At 36.3% G+C, this 15,538-nt stretch overlaps 1 protein-coding gene and 1 long non-coding RNA gene across 2 annotated transcripts in view; both read right to left on the reverse strand.

The window, feature by feature from the left end:
* The window catches only part of LOC114501818 (ubiquitin-conjugating enzyme E2 E2), a 262,437-nt gene that overhangs the window by 211,339 nt on the left and 35,560 nt on the right, over positions 1-15,538 (reverse strand). The gene's annotated exons all lie outside the window — the stretch shown is intronic.
* On the reverse strand, positions 55-4,748 carry LOC118501586. The gene is made up of 2 exons (XR_004904209.1): positions 2,234-4,748; positions 55-2,002 (listed from the first exon to the last, which is right to left on the reverse strand). It is a non-coding gene; the product is annotated as an uncharacterized LOC118501586 (long non-coding RNA).

Below are 15,538 nucleotides of genomic sequence, written 5' to 3' on the forward strand. Positions count from 1 at the left end.
CTGGTGTGGGAAAGCACGTTTACTAATAAATACTCTCAGAAGCTGCTCTGCTAGAGTATTTCATCCCTAGCTACTGGGAAATTTATCCAACAGTAAAATAGTTTCAAGACGCTAAATCCGCTGAAAATCAAGACAAACACACTACATGTGATAATGAGCAAAATGTTCAGAAGTTCATACCTTGTGAAACAGCAGGAAAGAGTTTATCCTTTTCATTACCAAATTTCTTTTAAACATGTGCTCAGTAAACATATGACTTAAGAGGCAGAAGAAAATCTGCCTTAAAGAAACTAACGCAGTTCCTAAATCCCTTGAAGACTGTGTAAATTACCTTGAGAACAGTCTTTGTAAAACATCCTGCCTATCCAAGTTGCTCTCCTCCTCACTCCCACTCTCTCTTCTAATTTCTACTTCTCCTTGCCCTTGCCAGGTGGCTCAGTGGGTTGGAGTGTCCCATACACCAAAAGGCAGCCGGTTCAATTCCCAGTCAGGGCACATACCTAGGTTGTGGGTTCAATCCTCCATCGGGGGCTGTACAGGAAAAAACCAATAGATGTTTCTCTCTCTCTCCCTCCCCGCCCACCTCCTTCTCTCTCTCTCTCTCAAATCAGTAAACATATCCTTGGGTGAGGATTTCAAATTTTAATGTTTACTTATCCTTCAAAATTCAGCTCATTTAAGGATTCCTATAGCAATTCTTCCTTGGTCACTCCTTCCCACCTCCTTCCCAGCCATGATCAAACACCATCCCCAAGCCCCATGTAGGCCCATAACATCTTACGGTGTTCTTTAAAACAACACAGTTTCTTGAATCAGAATTCTGCAAACAGGAATTTTAATAAAGCTAAATTAACCTTAATGTAAATGTAAGCCAAACTACTGAAATCTAGTTTAATATTGGCTCCCACAGAGCACAACATGTTCCTCAAGGACAGAGGCTTTCCGGTCACTTGCACACACTAGCACGGGCCAGCTTCCAGCTCCTCATCGATGGCTGCTGACCTACCAGCACTCCCACCAAACACCTCCTCACTCACACCTCCAGAAACACAGGGCCTCCCTAAGACCCGGATTAACATCTCCATGACTTTGCTCATGCTGTTCTCTACGTCTGGAATCTTGTTTCATCTTCCTTTTATTTCCTTTATAATCTCCTGCTGCCTTCAAAGCCCATTTTTAAAAAAATACTGCTTGTTTCACTACCCTTCATAATCATTCGAGGCTCAGAAACCTGCTACAATCTCTATAAAGCCTTCCCAGAACCCCTCAGTCAAAATTACTTCCCTTCCTCAGTTTCAAGTCATTCTTGATGTAAACATCAGCTCAAGTATTTAGTAAAGTATGAATGGTTTCAAGGTCTAATCGCATCCCAAGATTAGTCTCCTCAACTAAAGCCAAGCACCCTTAGAGCGAAGATCAAGTTACTCTTGTTCATTGATCCCCCTCCCGTCCAGATACATGCCTGGAATATTTTATTAGCTCTCCATAAATTTATTTAAATAACTAGCTGACTACTCTGTAGCATAATAGTATGGAATGTAAACTAATTAATGATTCTACCATCAAAATGTGAATAAAAGGAACAGTATCATTGACATTTTTAGGTCATACACATTTTTCATTGTCTTTAAAAATCTACTTTATTAAGAGACATTAACTTTTAAGGTTCATTGGACTCGACAGGAAGCTAGTATGTAGAAAACATAACTTCAAAAATCTTTCCAGATCATTTATTTATGTCTCTCTCATGTCAACAGTGTATTTCTTTTTACTGTAGTTCTACCCAACTAAATGCAATTCCTTGAGAACAAGAACTGGATCTTCTTTAAGACATAAATCTAGATTTAAATTTTAAAATTAATATAACACTATTTCAGAGAGGCCAAAAGATAACCTATGACCTTATTACTCTCATGCAGATTATAGATTTTTTGTTTTCCTTTCAAATTTTTTTATATTTGTATTTTATAAACTTACAACAATATATTACATATGACACAACCTACTCCTTTTTTTTTAATCTTAAAATCCTTTTTTTTAAAAGATTTTATTTATGTATTTTTAGAGAGGGAAGGGTGGGGGGGGGAGAGAGAGAGAGAGAAAGATTCAGTGTGCGGTTGCTGGGGGTTCTGGCCTGCAACCCAGGAATGTACCCTGGCTGGGAATCGAACCTGGGACACTTTGGTTCCCAGCCCGCGCTCAATCCACTGAGCTACACCAGCCAGGGCACAACCTACTCCTTTTTAACGCATCCTTTCATAATACTATATAGTCTGTCCATTTATGGGATCTATAACCATCCAATGAAAGGATTAACCATAATTCAGTTATTTCTCGTTTACTTCCACATTTTTACGATTACACATAATAGTCTTTGTTTTTATTTTCCACATACTACAGCTTCTCATGTTAAATTATTGGCTTAAAGGTTACAAACAACATTTCTATTATTACTGAAGTACAGAACTAATGTGCTTTCAATCAGGTGTACCTTCACAGTTCTCTAAAAATAATGGTTTCGGCAGCAATGTGGATAATCTCTTCTTGTTTAAAATCACACTTCCTAGATTCCAGCAAGGTTAAACATTTCCCATCGGCCTGTCTGCTGACTGCATTTCCTCCGTGAACCTTGCTCCTGGATGGTGCCCGTAACCTGCTGCAGTCCGTCACGGCTGTCTCCGTGCGTCTCCATGCTCTGTCCTCTTCCTGTCCCCTTGACTGCGGCTACTTTTCTCTGGTTTCTTATTTGCCCCTTCTTGGAGTATTTTTTCTCCCTCTCCACCAACACACACTTTTTTTTTTTAAGCACTGTAACTTGCAATTTTATCTAGTCAAATTGGTGGTTGTTTTTTCTTTATAGTTTCTTCTATCACTTCTAGAACTTATCCCCCAAATCTGTTTTCTCCTACTTTTCTTTTTCTTGTATATTCAACCTTCTCACCCATGAGTGAGGCATATCGTCTCTGCATGCTCCAACAGAACCTATTTCAGTATCTTTCACAGGCTAAGCATTTAACGATGCTTCTTAAATGTTGTTTATTAAGAAATAAAGTGCAGAAAATACTACCCATTATTGTCATCTTACTAGCCTCTTTGCAGACTATTCAACCAACACATATTTGTAAAAAGTAAAACCTACTCCACAATGAAGGACAAGACAGTGCTGCAGATCGGGTTTGCTTCCTTCTCTTGTGGGACTATAAATCATATTGTGTAAGAAAATCTGTTTTTGTTGGCAAACCAAATTTTAATCACTGTGGTTAAGTCATACAAACTCTTTTTTCACATTCATAGCCCGCAGAGTAGCAAGCTGGATAATAATGTGTTATTCATTTTCCTGAGGCACATAGTCAGCGGATGTCTGTTACAAGGTTCTGTAACTACAGAGTGAAGAACTACTGAGTTATTACAATCACATCATAACTTATGTTGTTATATGATAATTCACAGACACAACCACTTTTATTATAGTGGTAGGTTTTTTTTTGTCAGTCATCAACCCTTCAACAGGAAAATATGTATGTATATATAATTTACACATTTAAACAACCAAGATGCCACTTAGTAAAAAAGGAAGCATCTTTATTCCTCTTTTGTAACTTGAGTAATTGTAATTTTATTTTGTTGCAAAGAGACAGTCAATTAGGTCAAGAAGCCTACTACAATAAAAAACATCACACATGTGCCCCCTTGGATTATAGCACTTTTATGTAGAGTGCCTGTTAATATAATTTGCATTAGAAAACCTATAAAAATTGTTAAAATGACAGTTGTGGAAATTAATCTGAGTACTGAGGATGGCAACATGGGCTTTATTTTCCTCTAATGGTTATAGCTTTTACCTACAAATGCATGGGTAAGGCAACTAATTCCTAGTAACCTTGTCCATGTATTTTGGAAGAGCTATATCTTCTAACACATAAATAGTCCAGAAAGATGATTTGGACTACATAATCTTTTTTGTTTACCTACCAAAAAAAAAAGAGACTAAAGATGTAGCAATACTGTTTTCATATATGGGTTTCATGGTCTGAATATATTAACTGAAGTACAAGTTAATAATCACTTTACAAATAATTTAGTATTGCCTATTTAAGACAATAAATTTATGAGAAAGAAGCTCCTTTAATAGAATATAAAGGTAGTAATAAATACATGGTTTGCATGAAGGCATCAACTTTTATTTATTTTTTCCAAGACTGTGTGCTTTTAAAATTATAGAGGCTGATTTTTAACTTTCTGACAAAGCCGAGAACTAGGATAATGATTTAAATATAAAGGAATGATATGTAGCCCAACTACTGCCAAAAAGGGTATCAGCAGTTCATAATAAGAGACTTTTTACAATTAGACTATAAAAAAATAAAATGAACAGCAAACCCAGAGAACAATGGTTTCTTTGTTGGGAGGGGGGATGATGGAGGTCACTAAAAATTTGATAAAAAACAAGCACACTCCCCTAGACTCCCATGTGCACACATTTTTACCTGTCATTCAAAGGGGTTCATAAATTCCCTGAAGCTGATACATGGAGAATGGATTAAGAACTCCTGACACAGATAACAAAAGAAGAAATTATCTATATCAAAAACCTAGACTAATAAAGGCATTGTAATTAAAATGAAATATAACTCCAAGCCTCCTTGCAGCCTAAGCCAATGCTTTTCAACTGGTGTGCTGCAAGAATTTTTAAAATATGCAATATCTGATTACTTGGTTAGGGGCAACTGACTGCCCCTAGATTGTAAAAAAAAAAAGACAACAGCCAATACAATAGCTATCTGGTGTGAATGATTCAAAATGATACCTATTTTTGTTAGATAGGCAAAAAATATAATTTTTGGTGTGCCACAGAATTTTAGTAGTTAGTTTTTGTGTACAATGAGATGAAAAAGGTTGAAAATTGCTAGCCTAAGCAAACAGAAAACACGGTAGTTCTCAATAGCTGATAGAAGTGTACCAGATTATAAGGAAATTTCTCTCTGAAATGAAATCCTTGAAGTATTTGTCATGTGAATTCTTATAAACAGAACACTGAACATCATAAGAGACAACATATACAGTTACAGGATACGCAGCTGCATTTTTCATGCAACTGCATCTTACAAAGATTGAAAAGACATGAGGGACTGATCCTAAAATACAGGACTAACTTAGTTACTGATCTAGTCTGACAGAAGGTTATGTCACCACCATCTCATGCTCATTAACCGCCTCTGGTACAAAAATGATCAAATTTATGCTGAGTACATACCTAGTCTCAGAATCCTCAAAAGAGTCCCCCTAAACTGAAGTAAACATTTAAAACCTTCATATGTGACACAGTAATGTAACAGAGAATCAAGAATCTGTCAAGAATCTGCATAGAAGACAGGTTAAGAAAGTAATGAAACGGAGCCAGTCTGAATCTGAATTCTGGCTCATCTGCTTAATAACTGTGTGACCTTTTAACTGTGCCTACAATAGTCTCCCTTACCTGCAGGGGATATATTCTAAGACCTCCAGAACCAACCCCTATATCTGTTATATTTCATCCTGTTTGTACATAACCTGCGATAAAGTTTAAAACATAAATCAGGCACTGTAAGAAATCAGCATCAATGACTAATAATAAAATGGGAAAATTTTAACAATATTCTGGGCCATTGTTAAGTAAAATAAGGGTTATCTGAATGCAAGCACTGTGCCAGCCAACCTGATAACTGAGCTTGCTCCTGAGTGGTTACCAGGCCGGTGGACTGTAGTGTGGAGATGCTGGACAACGGGGCGATTAGCATACTGGACGGGATAAGCTGTGATGGCACAAAATTTCAACATGCTGATTAGAATAGCTTGCAACTTAAAACTTGTGAATTGTTTATTTCTGGAATTTCCATTTAATACTTTCAGACAATGGTTGACTGCAGCTTACTGAAGCCACAGACACCGAAACCACAGATAAGGGAGGACTGCCTCGACCTGCAGTCTCTCATCGGCAAGGCTGTGATTAACAACAGTACTTATTCTCAACAGAGCTGTTGGGAAATGAATGAGTTTCTCGTCATTATAAAGCTCCCAGGACAGTGTCTACTGACACAACCTAAAGTTGTAAAGACTGAATGAACTTAGGCAGGGTGTGACATATGTAACAGCACTATTATGAAATTCGAGAATGTACAGTCTTTTTATTTTAACTATCAGATTTAATTAAAATGACCAGATTTTTACTTAATGTAGACATTTATTATCAAGGTCTATAGAATCTGTAATCTAAGCTAATTTAACCGTGTCTATCTTAAATCAATCCTTTGCTTCCCACTTGCTCTCTGTGGCCCGTATTTCAGGAAGATGGAAAATACACTTAGTGGCCTTTAAAGAAAATTGATTGATTAAAGAGTTATTTCTCTATGCATATCTTACTGAATGTCCAGTATTTTACAAAGCCATTTGTTCTCAAACGCTTCCATCTGGCTTCAGCTATATTGATCTAGTTTAATCTTTAATTCATGAAAAATTACAGCAAAGTCACATCTTACTCCAGAATTAGGCTCTAAAGTCCTTGTAAAAGGTAAAAACTGTACACAGTCCACATTACCCTTGAATGTCTCTTAAATCAGCCTCAAACGTTATCCCTCAGTGAGGCCGGAGCAGCCGGCTTGCCTCCAGCACCGTCCAGGCGACTGTCCATCCAGTGGAATCATAGATGAAGCACTGGATTGGCCAAAGGTTTTCCAAATGATGGCTCTAGCAGTGCTTAGTTTCTTTAACTTCATTTGAAAGAGTTTTGTTAAATTGTATTGGGACAGCTGTCATACCAGTGTGCACTTAAAAAACTTACCAAAATTGGTGAATTTTTGTGCCATCATTTTAATATTATAGAAGAACATAATACGCAATATTTTGGTGTATTATGCTTTATTATTTCAAGAAAGGTAAAAATGCAACTGAAACGCACAAAAAAGATTTGTGCAGTGTATGGAGAAGATGCCGTAACTGTATGAACATGTCAAAAATGGTTTGCAAAGTTTCTTGATGCTATTGACATTTTGGCCAAATAATTCTTTGCTGTGGGGCTGTCTTATGCGTTGGAAGATGTTTAGCAGCCCCCTGGCCTCTGCCCATTAGAAGTCAATAGCAGGAGACAGCTGACATACTCAAAATATCCAAATCAATAAAGTTATTGCTGAAAATAGAAAACGTGTGTTTTATTTTACGGAAGAAAACTGAACGGACTTTTTGGCCAACCCAATGGCTAACCTGTTGGGAGGGACTGTTCAGTCTGAGAAACACAATCAAGAACTGAAAGAACATCTTCCTGCTCTCACTGAGGGACACAAAATCACTCATTAGGAAGACAGGAATTGTTGAATGATTCTCCTCTGAACTTCTGAAACTAAATTTCTACCAAGCACACTCCTTCCTTTCTGTAAGGGAGATTTAAGTATACATAGCTGAATTTATGGAAGTTAAATAAGGTGCAATACATGTAAGATAATATTTATACTAAAAATTTTAAAAGTCAGTTTGGTACCCTACAACTTTAATGTTTACATATTTTATATTAATTTTATAATGTGACACATTCTTTCTTGAGGTTTCCATATGCAAACTGGCCAGGAGATGTTTTAATGCTGAATGTTATAAACTTTCAATATTCCACTTAGCTGGCAGAACTCAGATTCTGTGGAACAATTTCAGATTTTACCTGACCCCCTTATGCCTCCTTCAATTAGGGGTAATAGTGGGGAATTAAGTTGCAGTCTTCAGGAAATTCCAGAAAAATTCTTTTCCTATCTATAAAACAGAGAAGAATACCAGTGAGGATATGGGATATTTCATATTTCAGATCATGCTGCCTGTTGACAAGGCCCACATGCAAAAAAGGAATCAGATGTCTACCACTAAGGCAGTCACCTGACGGGATCATCTACAGAAATGTGCGGAGCGGGAGGGCATCAGGCCAGTCAATCACTGCTTTTTTGATGGAAGAAAAATGTATTCAAATACAAAAAATGGGCAACACGATCTACACTTCTGCATTAAAGAGAAATGAGGACAAGTTTTATTAGAACTGGAAACTGCAGACAAAAAATACACTTACTTGCCATATGCCATGGACACTTTTAAAGCTAATCAATTTTTTTTACATCCTTCCCTTAAATACAACACTAAGATTTCAAGTCTTTAGAGTTGCTATTTGGGTACAAGATGGAAAATCACAAATAAGTAAGTTTGCAAGTGACTTTCTGTAAGTCAGTGTTTCTCTTTAGTAAAAGGGGAAGAAGAAAGAGTAAATGTCAGAATTATCAGATAAACTAATTTCGGGGGTGAGGTATAGTGGGAAGTGACTTTGGAAGCCTCTAAATTCAGCCTGCTGAAAAAGAAATACCTTTTTTCAATATTCTGCAGAAGAATTCTTCTTTAGCTCCAATATCGCTGCTTAACAAATTACATCCTCATAGAAATAATATAACCGAGTTACTTTCTGATTTAAATATCACACAATAATGAATAAGATTCCACTGTACCAGAACAATACTATAAACAACTCTAGTTTTATAATATTTCAGCCATTAATAAATTATCTTACTTCCTGTATTTTGGGGGGAACTGGCTTCTTCAAAAAGGAAAAAATTAAATGAAGTCTAGACAGTCTCCACTATTGTTATTTACTCACTGAACTAGGACTGAGTGCCCACTAAGTCCCAGGCTGCGACCCAGGGGCTTTGTCACGCACTGTCATACAGTCCTTGGGGAAGACACATAGATAGCTATGGTTTTAAAAAGTAGATAAAATATTTTAATTTTAATGGATTGCAATCAGACAGTTTATGCTTAAAATACATTTCAGTCCTTACTCTCAACAACCTGTGTGTAGATAATCACCTGAAGCTTCTCCTTCCTTGTTCTGAAACCTGTCCTTCTATTAACCCGCTTGACCCTCCGTTTCTGCACAACGGACCAACACTGGGTGTAACAGCAGGGGAGGGAGGTGCAAGACCCATGCGTGTAAACGTGAAAAGACAGTTCCTGAACTTAAAGAGGCACGGGTTTTCCCCATTTTAGAAAGGTTAAGAGGGAACAAAATCAATTATTTGGTAGATCTAATAAAAGATTTAAGGTGCTCAGATAACAGACATGAAACTAACCTTTAAAACTATACAGTGCTATTCTAATGTAATATATTATTACTAAATATAATTACTTGATTGCTCTGATTACTTCAATTAAAATATCCAATAACCTATGCCAATTCAGTGAACTTTGAAGAAATGATATCCTTTGAGGGCTTCTAAGTCACTTAATTATGATTTGGTAAAAGGAAAATGGGATTTAAAGTTGGAATCTGAGTTCTAGTATTGAGTGACCTTCGACAATGTTAAGCTCTGTAAGAAGATTCAGTCCCCCCAACTGTGCCACGAGGGTGATTATGCTTATCTGAAACAGATGTTGGGAAGATTCACTAAATGAGAGTACGAACAACAATATTCAGCATGTCTATCACATATAAAAATCCTATTTCCTTTTTATCTTGTGTCAAACAACGTACAGCCTATTTTTCAATTACATATCTTCTTCACCAGATGATAAATCCTGGGTGGGGTTTGTTTGTTTTTTTTTTTTTCATTTAAGACCCTCCATTTTTATGTGAATGAAGTATAATTTCTGTATCTTTTGCCATCGCATCTTTTTTATGTATCCCCACAGTGCCTAAAAGTTTGGCTAAGCACATTTACTAAAGACCATAATAAATAGGCCCAAAGGGTATTGTCATTTGTTGATATATTTACATTAAAAGAAAACAAGGAGTATCTGAGACGTCCCAGGAAATGGGGGATTAATAAAGCTCTGGATTCTCTGTACACTATTGATCCTATTGCTAATTTTTAAAAAGATTTTATTTATTTAATTTTAGATAGAGGGAAGGGAGGGAGAAATAGAGGGAGAGAAACACTGACGTGAGAGGGAGGCATCCATCAGTTCCCCCTCCTATGCACCCAGACCAGGACCCGAACTTGCAACCCGGGCATGTGCCCTGACCAGGAATCAAACTAGCAACCTTTCACTTTGCAGAACAACACCCAGCCACCTGAGCCACACTGGCCAGGGCCTTTTGCAAATGTTTAATTCTCTTAAATTAATTTTTGGGATGTATCACTTTTTTTTTTTTAGTTCTAAAGCAGAAAAATAATCAAAAACCCAAAAATGTACCTGAGAGTGAATTTTTGTTACCTTTCTAACATTATCCATTTGGAGAACACTTGAGATCTTGCTTCCCAGCAATTGTCAGTTTTGACTAAAAAAAACTTTCATAAAAATTTTAAAAACCCTATCCATTTGTATACAAAAAGCTCAAAATCTTTCAGAAGCAGAGTATACGTAACATTTCTACAAGCAAACTTTCCATTTTCTTGTAACATTGCAATTGAAATGCCATTAAAATTAGACTTTTTAGCTCTTACTATCTAGAAAATGTTAAGCATGTGTTTACAAATTCAAGAATCACCCAATGAATGCAATATTACAATTACACAGCCTCGCATACTGCTGTTATTTACTAATCTTCTGTGTGTGTTTTCCTCTTTGAAGCATTGTTCTGGTATTCAGCTATAATAAACAAACCTTGTATAGTTAATTATGCTGCCGCACTAACAATAAAAAGTTGGCCCTCTTCCACTATGACTGTAAAAATCTTCATTAAGGAGGCTAATGAACACTAATACTAAAAAGTCAACTGCACAAAGAGACATGTAACTTGTTAAAAGAAAATAAATGTGTAGTAGGAAATAAAATTCCCACAAAGCTAGACACTAATCTATCTTTGCATACAAATAATGTATGCGAACATGAATCCATCAACATGTGAGAATGTAATTCCTAAAGATCATTTAGTCTTTCTTCGTTAGAATTTCTGCACAAGGCATATTCTAAGTATGCATTACAAAAAGAGAAGCATAAACCTAACCATGTTTAAAATGTTCCCCATTTAACAATTTACTTTTTTCCCCATATATAAATTGAGGTGTGTGTTTTTTCTGTCTATAAAATCACCCTAAATGGATATAATAATGAGTTTAAAAGCTTTACAAATTTTAAAACAAAAAAACAAACAAAACAGCCCGTCCACTGTTGGACGAGGGAAACATCATTAAGGCTGTGCTCCTGACATGTAGTGGCAGGTACCGTAGAATATCAAGTAAAAATGAATACATATGCAAGCTGAAGGAAAATCCTGAAGCATTGTGATTTTCATATAAAAGGCTGCAGTATTTTCTAAATTGGCATTAGGTGGAACAAAGTCTGCTCCATCTTACTATATTTAAGTATTTAGAAGAGTACTATTTGGTTTTAAAAAAAGATTCATCCTTGAAGCCCTAAAGGTAAGAAAAAGAAATACTACCTGTAGACCATTGATTTTAAATTTTTAAATACTATAAAGGTATTCACAATTTCAACTGGTCTAACCAATGCTAGAAAAAAGTCTGTAAATTGCCAAACTGAGTACACCTGAACTAATGGTAGATATTTAAAAATGAGTATAGGATGCTCTTTAGAGAAAATACAGAACATCAAATACAAAATTAAAAATCAGCATGAGACCTGATATATACTAAGCTCTTAACATAGGATGTTATTGACATTGTCCATATTACTAGCAAATAAATTTTTTCATCAAAAAGCAAACTAGGATAGTGTTCTTTGAAGGTTTTCTTTGCAACTCCCTGTGTTTAAACTTCAACAGTTACTTGATTTTTATATTTTATTCAGTGTTAACTATTTTTAAGCAAAGCAGTTACGGCAAATTATATGAAATTGGGAGTTGTAATTGCTTTTATTAACCAGTGTATTAATCTAATACCAATTTAACAGTAATAATTCAGTTTTTCTCAACAGAATGACTTGGAGTTAGACTGTCCTACTTCACTTTTCAATATGATAACTAACTTTGATATTCACCTGCCAAGTGCTCTATAGAATAAAATGATCATCATCTAAATCATGAAGACACTAGTAAAATGGTAAAGGCTGCCATCACTGCGACCTTTGTATTTGTAAGAAGCAAAGAGAATTGTAGAAACAGTTTAAAACATGTTTCCATAAACTCAACAAATGGTCTTTCTGGTCCAGTGTACACCCGGGCTTTGCGGAGAGGTCACGACTGCACTGGAAAAGACAAGGTAAATAAAAGGGTACCGCTGCCTAACCTTGCCTGAAGAAGAGGCTCCATGTACAGACTACTACTCCGCAATGTACTTTTATTTGTATGAGAATGATGTCCAACCACGTTAAAAACAACTTTAAAAACCATCCAACTCAGGGAGATTAACAAAAGGTAAAATGAGGGAAGCTTCCAGGGTGCTGGTTGTGTCATTGCCGATAACGTGCAATTTACTGAACACTTAAATGGTCACTGCCTTTAGCATTCTAACACTCTAATGGAAGAGAATAGATAATACACATAATCTTAAGTAAATAGTAGAAGTAAGCAGCAAGTGTTTAGACCCGTGGAAAGCAGTAAAAAAGACTGGCCTTTCCGAGTGAGGTAGGGTGGTGAGGGCAGGCTCACTGAGGTGACATTTGAGGGAAAGACCAAAAGTCAGGCAGTAAGTCAGGCCTCCATTCAAAAGTAGAGCGATCCAAGCAGAGGAAACTGCCAGTGTAAAGGCTCTGAGGTGGAAGCACGTCTGGCATGTTTAAAGAACAGGACACGGGCCAATGCAGGGGGAGCAGAGTACAGGCATACCTTGGAGGTGAGTGGGTTCAGTTCCAGACCACTGTAATAAAATGAGTATTGCAATAAAGTTAGTCTTAATCTTTCTGCTGGTGGAGGGTCTTGTCTTCAATTTGTTTAAAACACACACACACACACACACACACCACCTGTGATGTGCAATAAAGCAAAGCACAATAAAAAGAGGTACGCCTATAATTAAGACAATAGAAAGTGAGGTCAAGGAGGTGAAGAAGGACTTGATCACTAACCATTTCATAGGTCATTGTAATAGGAATCCAAAGAGTAATACGATCTGACTTTCACTGGAAAAGGATCACCCTGTCAGAGGGAAGGAAGGATAGAAGCAGGGAGACCTGCTGGGAAGGCAGCACTATTTAATTCAAGCAAGAAATGGAGATGGCCTAGATCAGAATACTTGCAATGGAGGAAGTGAGAAAGCGTTCGACTCTAGCTGTATTTTGAAGGTAGGTAAAAGGATTTGCTGACAGATGGATATAAAATAAGAGAGAAAGACAGGAATCAAGGACGACTCCAAGATTTTTTGCCTAACTGGAAAGATGGATTCGCTATTAAACGAGATGAAAAAGACTGCATGAAGCAGATTTGGGAAGGGAAACAAGAGTTCAGTTTTGGACTTGTTACTTTTGTCACTTTTGAGGTGTCTATTAAATATTCAAATAGAGTGTTGAGTAGGAAGCCAGACAAAAAGGTTAGATTTTAAATGATGGGTTTATTTTACAGACAGCTGAACAAAAATAAAATTCAAATAATAAAATTAAACCTTAATTGTTGATATCTATTTGACTAGCTAATCAATATAAATTTTCACTATTAATTTTTATTTAGTACATCTATTATGACAAGTCACAAAACTCCAAAAAAAACCCTCACTGTGTACTAAGGTATCCTAATAGAATTATAATTTCATCCAATAGTCAGTTAAAAGTGAAAATGGGCCCTGGTCAGGTAGCTCAGTTAGTTAGAGTGTCATTCCTGATGCACCAAGGTTTCAGGTTCGATCCCCAGTGGGGACACATACAAGAATCAACCAGTGAATGTACAGGTGGGTGGAACAACAAATTGGTATCTCTCTCTCTCTCTAAAAATCAATAGATAAAAATTCTTTTAAAAAGTGAATAAGGACAAATAGAGAAAATACTTAGGCTTAAATAATCACAGCTCCATAATACAAAGGACTTAATTCACCCCTATAGTAAGTGTATAATGCTTGGAGGTGAAAATGCTAAAATATGCTGTCAGATTTCATCTGTGGCTTTCACTGCAGACACAGTAAGCCTCAGAGATTCATGATGGCATCACAATAGTGCTGTTGTGCACTGCAGAAACAAAACTACTTAATGGCAGGTTTTCTCCCTAAACGAAATAACTGGATCATTATCATTTATTAAGGATAACATGGTAAAACCGGAACAGTAGATAGTTAATGTAACAAGCACACTGCTATGCAGGTATATACTGCCGTACATCAAGTATTACCCAAGTGAGCTGTTTACTTAATAACTTTAAAATATTTTAATTGGCTAGTGTATTAGCATAGCTTTAAAACAAAACACAAATTAATTATGCCCTCTAAGAGCTGCTGATCTGAAGAATTAAAACTTTGATAAACAACTGAAATGAGAGGAATGCAAGACTGTCAGTGGAATAAATAAAAAATAGGAATTACTAGTTAAGAAAATGTGAATGTTTACCCAATTAGTCTAACCTGAAATATTAAGCAATAAGGGATGTAGGGAAATTACTGAGATGCCTACTTTCCTAAGTGAACATTTCCAAACTTCATTTGCACGCACTATGATAAATCAAAACTATGACCAAAGACAAGGCTGGCACCATGGAGCAAGAACCATAGATAGGGAAACGGAGAAGAAATGGGAATTATACTTTAAAAGAGTATTAAATGTGAGATCATTGTACGTCAAAAGTTGATTATAAGTAATAATACTCTTTCCAACTCCTTTTCAATGAGCTCATTTTGCAATTCTATCCATTAAGAGGAAACAAATTTTCTTTCTACTCAAAATCCAATTATCAACCAAAGGATGAAACATCAGCATACCTTCTAGAACCTCTTCTGCTTTACCACCCAATAACTTAGCAGAGTGCCAGGCTCTTAGGTATTCAATGTTTGCTAAATCTGAATTTCTTCTTAGCTCATCCCCCTCCCTCTTATTCTTATTTCACCCTCCTTCTTTCATAGAATCTCTTAAACCTTGTCACCCCCACTCAATGTATTTGACTATTATTTTTACAATTAAAATTATAAGACTGAATGTTCTCCTTATGCTAAGTGAAAGAACCCAGACACAGAAGGCCACACCTTGTATAATTCCGTTTATGTGGAATGTCCAGAATAGGCAAATCTACAGAGACACGAAGTCACTCTGTGCTTGCCAAGGGCTGGCAGTAGTGGAGGAATGGGAAATGACTGCTAATAGGTATAGGGTTTGTTTTCAGAGTCATGAAATGTTCTGGAAGTAACAGTGGTGATAGTTTGCACAACTTTTGAATACCCTAAACCAACTAAATTATACATTTTTAAAGGGTGAATTTTATGGTGTTTGAATTATATCTCAATTTAAAAAGATAGCACCCTGAGGTCCTTTACAGGGCACGAGGTAGAAGCCCTACACACCTCAGCAGTTCCATGATCAATCACCATATGATCACGGTATCACAGCTACAGTTCAGAATGAGGTCCTAAATGAGTAAGAAAATGCTAAACTCAGGATACTCTATTTCAGAGGTGAGGGAAATGCAAAACTCACTTTACAAAAACATTTTATCTTTAATGACAAAATA

This window comes from Phyllostomus discolor, chromosome 7 (genome assembly GCF_004126475.2).
Source record: "Phyllostomus discolor isolate MPI-MPIP mPhyDis1 chromosome 7, mPhyDis1.pri.v3, whole genome shotgun sequence".
NCBI lineage: Eukaryota > Metazoa > Chordata > Mammalia > Chiroptera > Phyllostomidae > Phyllostomus > Phyllostomus discolor.